Consider the following 9,659-nt stretch of genomic DNA (forward strand, 5'->3'; position numbering starts at 1 on the left):
CTTTTGCAAGGACGAGTGTGTGAAAATCCCCCAGGTAAGAACTGAAAGATTATTAGCTGGAGATAAAAAGTGTTTACAAGCTGTGATACTTGCCAAAGGGGGAGTTACTAGGTACTAACCATGCAGGGTGCCTAAACTTTTGTTTTGGGCTCTTTTCCTTTTTTGTCATTTTGAAAATATAAAAGATGAAAATAAAAAATTGTTTTGCTTAAAATATAAAGGGAATGAGTCATCTTTAACTTTATGCCTTTTGGAGATCATTTCATCTTCAACTTGCTTAACTGTTTTGACTGGGGTGCCCAAACTTTTGCACACCACGTTACAATTCCAGTCAAATGTACACTCACCTGACACTTTATTAGGAACACCCAACCATCCACCTGCTGTTCTCTGCAGTTCTGTAATCAGCCGATCCCTCGACAGCAGCACGACGCATCAAATCCCACAGATACAAATCAAGAGCTTCAGTTAATGTTCACAATGTTCAAACGTCAGAACGGGAAACACTGTGATCTCAAAGTGTGACTTTCTCTCACTGTGGTATGGGTGTTGGTTTGAGCCAGATGGACTGGTCTGAGTATTTCAGAAGCTGCTGATCTCCTGGGGTTTTCACACACAACAGTCTCTAGAGTTTACACAGAATGGTGCCAAAAAAAAAAAAACAGCGAGTGAGTGAGCGACAGTTCTGTGGGTGGAAACAAACGCCTTGTTGATAAGAGAGGGTCAGAGGGAAATGGCCAGATTGGTTCAATCTTTTTTGCCAGGAAGGATATAGTAACTCATATAACCAGTCTTTACAACCGTGGTGAGCAGAAAAGCGTCTCAGCATGCAACAGCAGACAGAAGAACACATTGGGTTCCACTCCTGCAGCCAAGAACAGGGATCTTAGAATCAACAACAAGTTCCTATTAAAGTGGCCAGGGAGTGTTTTTGCATGCCCATTCAATTTTTATTAGTTTTACCACTATTTGTGCCACAGTCAAGGCAAAAAAAAAAAATGTACAGAACAAAAATTAATTAAGAAAAAAATTTCAGCAAGTGTTTCACCAAATGTTCAGTACTTCAATTTAAAGATAAACAAGTCTATTAATCTATTTATCAAGACTAAGTAAAATTGTCAATGAAAGTAGTTTATTCTTATTTATTGAAATCGGTAAATACAAGTAAATATCTAGACGGGCACTCGGTAGAGTGCATATTTCTTCCAAGCCACATATTATCAAGATCAAGATCAAAATTACTTGAACCTTGGATAATACTGAAGCTGTAGTACACCAAATTTCATCAAAATCCATTCACTATTTTTTGAGTAATGTTGGGAAAAGGAAAAAAAATTCCTGGATCCACATACATATCCGGATTTGCATCAAAATCTAATCAATTATTCCTTGGCCCATGGTTCACCTTTCCTCAGAATTTACTCAAAATCCATTCCCTACTTTGAATTACGTTGGTAACAGACAAATAAATGGAGGCGAAAACATAACCTTCTCCAACAAAGTTGGTGGATGTAATTAAATTAGTACCTGGTAATAAAACAAATATCACCACTGTTTAAAGTGTATCTCTGTTAATGTTTAAATCAAATAGTATGCATCATTTTCTCGTAACAGGAAAAATATCTGAGAAGTATATTTGGAAAATAAAATTTCATACCTGTTTCATGGACACTTAAAATAACACCGTCAATAACATTTTAATAAATCCAATTAATTCTGGTTTGTGAACATAGACCCTGTTGGATGAAAAAAACAAAACAAGTCACCGTATATACACGGATAGTTTCAAGTATATGCAATCTGTCGTGTTTTCAGAAGCAACCTTGAGCTGTTGATGGAGATGACAGAACATACCTCTGCTTCTCAGTGACCTTGCTGAGATGTAAACACTCCAGCTGGCTTGCAGTGACGACTCTTGGATACATTATCTGACATCTTCATTTGTCTTATCCATCTTCCTTCCACGATGATGGTGACAAAGCATTCAAAAGATCCTCATAGCTTGCTTGTTATCTGATCCCATCAGTTACTGTCGATGCTTCTGTCCAGCTGATCTTATGTCTCTCTTTGTCATCTTTGGAGATCAGGTGTCACATCTGCAATTGAGGGGGCATTAAAGCACACAACCCTTCTCAACTCACTCCATAGAGACCAGTTGAGATGTTTATTAGGTCATATGTTCACTCTTTCGAGTGACTGGTAATAACACCTTATTTGACAAGGTTGAAAGAGCATTTATCATTCTGTGGGTGTGGTTTAAAAATACTGTCCAAGATCATCAATGGTGCTTATTACACTAAAGCTTGAGTTTGATTCCATAGTTCCGCATCCTTTCATATTCCATTTGCTCTTTTGCTGACACTTTTATCCAAAGTGGATAGAATACACCTGAGGTTTATTAAGTACCCCAAAGTACAGTACTGGGATTTGAACTCACAACTCACCAATCAGTTCCAATACATTAACCACCGAGCCACTAATCCCCCACAAACTCAGGGTGATTATAGTGCAACCAGGAATGTTAGACCTAAAGTGAGCCCTTTCATCAGTCAGAACCAAAATTCAAAACTCTGATGCAGGCACTATACAAAGAATACCTAAGACATGCTTTAAAAAAAAAAAAAAGGTTCCTCAAGGGCCCTTTGCATCTTGTGTTTTTTACTTGGAAACCTTTCATTGAGAGGGATACAACTTTTAGGGTATGTAGAACTTTTAAAGAACAAACAGAAGAACCTTTTAGGATTTCCACTCCATGGGCGCATGTTTACAATACGCAGTTTACTACTACCATTTGACGATAAATTTAAAGGTAACAAATGTTTATATTAAAGTATTACTTGTCAGCAAAAAACAAGCCTAACATTAGGATTTTGGAGTATGACCATTTTGGGAAATGGAAATATCACAGAATACAGAGAAATATGAATCAAATGAAAGAAAAACTGAAAAAAATGTACATTTAACAGTTATTCCACGAAATCGAGTTGTAAATGAGCTGATAGCTATAAGCCGTGTACAACGAGATCGAGTGTACTGTAATAACTGTTCTATTTCATTTCTCCTGACCGCCAGAGGCGGTGCTTTAAGCACCCGGATGTCCATCACATGCGCATGCAGTTCGAGTGTGTATACCAACAAGGTCGCTTGCGACAGGGGGTGACGTATGTCACTGCACCGGTACTTAAGGTGCGTTCACCCCGGAAGCATTCTCTTGCATCTTCTCGTGCAGAGCAGATTATTCGAGTAGTACTATTTTCTAAGAGCAATCGCTGGAGTCTTGCAAACCCTTAACGGGTTGGAGCTGCGTTTTTTTTTTCGCCCTCTTAAAGACTGCGATTTGCCATTTGCTTAAGGTAAGAAACCGTTTATGAGTAAGTTCGCTGACTTTGGCAGCTAGCAACTTCCAATTATAAATTTCAGTTTTACTGCGATCATAGGGGTGTTTTCTCGCCTTGTAGCGATCTAATAAGTATCGTTTTGTTGCAAGTATGACACTTATTTGGTGCTTGTGTGCGCTTCTGATTCGCACGGTAGCTTGTTTACTTCAGCTAATTGCTGAGTGAAGTTCGCTCTGACTTTGGCAGCTAGCAACTTCCAATTATAAATTTCAGTTTTACTGCGATCATAGGGGTGTTTTCTCGCCTTGTAGCGATCTAATAAGTATCGTTTTGTTGCAAGTATGACACTTATTTGGTGCTTGTGTGCACTTCTGATTCGCACTGTAGCTTGTTTACTTCAGCTGATAGCTGAGTGAGTTCGCTCTGACTTCGGCAGATAGCAACTTCTAACTATAAGTTTCAGTTTCACCGCGATCATAGGGGTGTTCTCTCGCCTTGTAGCGATTTAATAAGTATCATTTTGTTGCAAGTATGATACTTAATTAGTGCTTGTGTGTGCTTCTGATTCGCACTGTAGCGTGTTTACTTCAGCTGATTGCTGATTACCTAAACGCGGCTGGGTGAGCGTGTTCGCTCCTGACTCCGCCGCGGATATTTCATTTGGTTGCTTGGCTCTGTATTGGTACTTCGACACTGCTTGTTTACCATCACCTAATCCATATTTAGGTAAGTAGAATAAACAGCGGTCATGTTTATGTGCTGATTGTCTCAAACCTTTAAGGTAAGTAAAGTATTTTCAACTAAACCGGTTATGAGTGAGTCCACTCGGACTTCGGCAGCCAGCAACCTCTAATTATAAGTTTCAGTTTCACCGCGAGCACATGGGTATTTTCTCGCCTTGTAGCTTGTTTATTTCAGCTTTGATTGCTGATTACCTGAACACGGTTGGGTGAGTATGTTCGCCTGACTCCGCCGCGGATATTTCGTTTTGTTTGCTTGACGCACTGCTAGGCTTGCTCAGCTGGAAAGCAGTTTGGGCTCTCGACTGCCCCCAGCACCGAGCGACTATGCTCTGCCTCCTAAGTCTAGGAAGCGCCCTAAGCAGCCGTCACGGGAGGCTCCCTGTAGGCCCAAGTACCAGAAGGTGGACCCCTTGGCGCAACAAGTGGGCACCTTGGCTCTTTTTGTATTGTATTGATTTATTTCGCAATAAAAACATAACATGTAAACATAATATAAATATAAATATTACGGAGGATAACACAAAAGTAAAAATACTTTTTTCCATTGTGGTCCTTCAGAGCTTGCTGAGATTAAGGCTTTGCTCTATAACCTACAACCGCCTGAAGCACAGCCTGCTGATGCTCTTGCCTCTGCTGCTTCATTTACTCCTCCTGAGCCACAGCCTCCAGTGCTGTCCCCGGCCGCGGAGCTTCAAGAGGAGGACGTGCTTTCCACTATGGTCAAGCCCGCGATAAAAATGGCGCCTGGGGTTGGACACGGCACCATCTGAAGTACGGATGCAGAGTGCCTTTTTTAGACTCCCCCTCTGCTGTTTTCACTGTTCCACCTTCAGCCCCCTTTATTGAGGAGCTGTAGAGATACAGGATGCGTCCAGTCAGGGTCTGGTCAGCATGGAGGCGTTGAGACCTGACGCTCGCTGTCCACGGCCACAGTGTCGTTTGACTGATGACTTCATCAGGAAGAGCTATGATGCTGCAGCACGGGCTGCACGCATAGGCAATTCGTTATCTCACCTGATCCTGGCCCAGTCTCAGGCTCTTCAGTCTTCTGGAGCAGACCCATCACTGCAAAGCCTAAGCGAGGCCTTGCTGCAGGCATTTGCTTTCATGTCCAGGGAGCTGGGCAGACTAATGTCATCTTTAACTCTCGCCAGGCGTCAGGTATGGTTGGCTCAGTCACCACTCTCAGATCCCTGCAGGAGGGCCCTCTGCACTCTCCCAGTGATTCTGGGACAGCTCTTTGGTGCCGCCGCACAGGTACGTGGGAGTACAATTCCCACTCCCCCCCCGTAGGGGGCGTGGAGGCAGACGTTGACTACTCCACTCCGGCGGTCAGACACTTCACCAGTCAACAACTTGCCTACTGTGAAGTGGTAACATTGGACCCCTGGGTTATATCCACCCTCTCTCAGGGTTACAGCATACAATTCAGATGACGACTGCCGAGATTTCAAGGGGTCAAAATGAAAGCTCTGGCAGTACGCCAGGAGGTCTTGACCCTCCTGGAAAAGGGGGCCATCGAGCCAATAGATCCACCTTCACAAAACAGTGGGTTTTATTCCACCTATTTCATCATCCCCCCCCCAAAAAAAAGGGGGTGGGCTTCGCCCCATACTGGATCTGAGACATTTGAATGACCATCTCAAGGTCTTCAAATTCCATATGCTGCGCACATCCGATGTCTTAAACAGCATCAGACAGGACGATTGGTTCACAACCATCGATCTGAAGGATGCATACTTCCCAGAATCTTTATGAGATTCGTCGCGGCAGCACTGTCCCTACTTCAGAGCAGGGGAATGCGTATCCTCCCCCTACCTGGATGACTGGTTGATTGTTTCTCAGTCAAGGGTAGACGCGCTCAGCGACCCAGCCGTGCTGGTTTCTCACATCACCAAACTTGGGCTCAGGGTGAACCACGCCAAGAGCTCCCTTACACCCAGCCAGAAGACTGTTTTTCTTGGCCTTCAGCTGGATTCTCAGCTGTTGAAGGCAACCCTGTCTTAGCGATGGGTGAGCAATATTGTCTGATGACTACATCGCTTCAGGAAGGGACGAACCCTGACCTTCAGGTCTTTCCAGACACTACTAGGTATACTCACCGCGGCCTCGTCGGTAGTTCCGTTGGGCCTCCTCACACTCAGGCCTCTACAAATCTGGATGAACAACCTTGGGTTACATCCACAACATCACAGGCACAGGCCAGTCAGAATCACGGCCAGTTGCTCCTCATGTCTACGTTCATACCCTCTTGCAGAGAAGTAGTCGCCACCGATGCATCACTGATCGGCTGGGGCACAGTGTGGCAGTGCAGGACTGCCCGGGGCGTATGGGCCCCACAACAGCAGGGACAACACATCAATGTGTTAGAGCTGCGGCCCGTTTTCCTCACCCTGAAACATTTCCGTCCGGTTTTAGCGGGTTGGCATGTCCTTATAAAGACCGACAATACATCTGTGGTCTATCATATAAACCACCAGGGCGGCACCAGGTCACTACCTTCCCTGAAAGCTCACTCGGCACCTACTGACATGGGCTTACCCTCGTCTGGCGAGCCTGAGGGCAATGCATTCACCAGGAGTGAGGAACACTGCTGCGGATCTTCTGTCACAACAGAACCCCGATCCGGGGGGAGTGGAAGCTGCACCCGGAAGTGGTGCAGAGTATTTGGCTGCAATACGGCAGGACAGAGGTGGACCTTTTCGCCTCCCAGGCCACAACACATTGTCCCCTGTGGTTTACACTGAAAGAAACGTCAAGCCCCTTGGGCCAAGACACACTGGCACACGAGTGGCCACAGCAGCTCCTATATGCTTTCCCACCACTCCCGCTAATTCTGCCCACTCTTGAGAGGATCCTCAAGGAGGGTCACAGGGTGCTGTTGATAGCCCCCTATTGGCCGGGGAGAGTCTGGTTCCCTACCCTGTACGGGTTGCTGCACAATGAGTCTTGGTGTCTCCCTGCACGGATGGACCTCCTCTCACAGATGGAAGGTCAAATTTGGCATCCGAACCCAGTACGGTTGCAGCTGTGGGTGTGGCCTCTGAAGGGCCCGACCCACTGCTAGCAGAATGTGAGTCGACCGTTGTGCAGACCATCCAGTGTTCCCCCGCACCTTCCACCAATGCGCTCTATGCCAATAGGTGGAAGCTCTTTGTAAGTTGGTGTCAAGCATGCCATCAGGAACCGGCATGCTGCCCGATACCATGGATTCTCAGTTTTTTACAGTCTCATCTGGATGAGGGCCTTGCACCCTCCACCATCAAGGTGTATGTAGCGGCTATATCCGCAATGCACAACAGGGTAGATGGGCTGACTGTGGGATCCCACACACGGGTGAGCCACTTTCTTAAAGGTGCTCAGCGCATAAGACCCCCTCAACACAGTCCAAGACCAGCTTGGGACTTGCCTCTGGTTTTAAGTGCACTGTTTAAACCTCCATTTGAGCCCCTACAGGGGACGGAGCTCAAGTGGCTATCTTTAAAGACAGCCGACATCATAGCTAAAAGGAATGCTAAGAGAGCGGGTGAACTACACGCCCTGTCTATCGGCCGGGAGTGCTTACAATGGAGCCCGATGGCACGGGTGTAACATTGTGGCCTAATCCTTCGTTTATGCCCAAGAACTTCTCCTCCTCTTCATACACCAATCAGCCCCTCAGCCTGGAAGCCTTCAGACCACCACCTGAGTAGAATGAGCAGGGCCAAGGTCACATCCTTCTTTGCCCAGTTCGAGCACGGAGGGCATACATTGAAGCGACTGCTGCATTTCGGCAGTCGGATGCACTGTTTGTGGGCCACACTGGACATAGGCGCGGCCACGCGCTGTCCAAACAGACTGTCGAACTGGACCATGGAGGCCATTAGCAGCAGCCTCCCGGTCCCTCCCCACATCCGAGGCCACTCCACTCGGAATGTGGCTGCATCATGGGCGGCTCTATGTGGAGTTCCACTCCCTGATATCTGCGCAGCTGCCTCATGGGTCTCAACTTGCACGTTTGCAAGGTTTTATAGGGCTAATGTGGCCATGCACAATCCACTGGCCACAGCCACCCTTTTCAGCCATTCGTATGGTAAATAGGTCTTCCTCGTGACCCTGTTGGTATTAGTCATCCGGGTGCTTAAAGCACCGCCTCTGGCAGTCAGGAGAAATGAAATAGAACGATGGTTACGTATGTAACCGCGGTTCTATGAATTTCGGATGACCGCCAGAACTTGGCCGTCACTTGGAAGGCTGACGAGAAGACTGTCAAGAGAATGCTTCCGGGGTGAACGCACCTTAAGTACCGGTGCAGTGACATACGGTACGTCACCCCCTGTCGCAAGCGACCTTGTTGGTATACACACACTCGAACTGCATGCGCATGTGATGGACATCCGGGTGCTTAAAGCACCGCCTCTGGCGGTCATCCGAAATTCATAGAACCACGGTTACATACGTAACCATCGTTTTATTCTATCCACATTCACTGGATTTTGAGAAACAAAGCATTTAGAATTTTTATTTGTTGCAAATTCAATAAATAAAAACTTCATACAAAATGTCCGATAAAGTTTCTGCTTAGAATGTAAACAAACCGACGAAATGACGAGCAATTTGCAAAAAATGGGATAATAATAATTCTTGGAAAATAAATAAATTCTTACTATCAAATAATTTTATTCCATATTTTGTTACTTTTTTGTATTTTTTGGGGGTCTTCTTCTTCTTCAGGGTTATTTTTGGTGGTTGGCAAACCAACTTAAAGGTGCATTGATTGATTGATTGATTGATTGATTGATTCTGAACAGTAAAGAAAAAAAATGCAATAATCAAAACATCGTCATGAACAAACAGCATTACCACCACCCACTGGGCTGGAGTGTGGAACATGAGATATTGGGGGGGGAAATATATTCTTTTAACTATTTCTGTTTCTTTTAAATACTTGATAACAATTTTTAGGGTTTTGTTTTCGAATAGAGTTTTTATTTTGTCCTCGGTTGGTTCAGCAACACATTCCACCATTTTGTTTTTCTCTACTCACAGGATATAAGCTGATATCCTAGTAGTAGAGTAGCCAATCAGAGCACGCAATTGCTCATATCGAGTGAATGTGGGTAGAATAAAAATTATTAGACCACAGTGCTTGCCGAATTCTTGATTCTGACCAGTCAGAAGGTGTTGATTAATTTTCTATAACAGCAGCACTGACAGTAGTTCAGCTGCAAGGCAATTCACAGGTTTCTATTAAAATGCACTCCATCTAAAAGGTTACCACATCCACATTAACGATCATCACTGGTCGAGTGAACTTGGATAAACTTGGCCCGTCCAATGTTATCCATCATCATTGCTGGGAGATTGGTTGGTTAGCACCCAGTGTCTGAACAGAGTTGATCAATATATGTTGTCAGGGGACGACCCACACGAAGATGGCCATGTTAGGGGGTCCAAAAGAGCAATTCACTAGCAAGTTCTTGTTTAGCTCTGAAGCAATGCCCAGCGAATCGTAATCTGCGCTCTCTCAGAGTCTCTGATATAGGGGATAAATCTCCATATAGCTGAGCTTTGGTGGGACATTAACATTAACGATACT

General features: G+C 45.1%; 1 long non-coding RNA gene across 2 annotated transcripts in view; it reads left to right on the forward strand.

The window, feature by feature from the left end:
* Positions 1 to 2,823, forward strand: part of LOC132883886 (uncharacterized) — a 50,066-nt gene extending 47,243 nt beyond the window's left edge. For both annotated transcript variants that reach the window (XR_009654408.1, XR_009654407.1), the window contains exon 6: positions 1,816 to 2,823. This is a non-coding gene — a long non-coding RNA (uncharacterized LOC132883886). The remainder of the gene's footprint in view (positions 1 to 1,815) is intronic.
* Positions 2,824 to 9,659: the final 6,836 nt, after the last annotated feature.

The sequence above is a fragment of the Neoarius graeffei genome, chromosome 3, assembly GCF_027579695.1.
Source record: "Neoarius graeffei isolate fNeoGra1 chromosome 3, fNeoGra1.pri, whole genome shotgun sequence".
Lineage (NCBI taxonomy): Eukaryota > Metazoa > Chordata > Actinopteri > Siluriformes > Ariidae > Neoarius > Neoarius graeffei.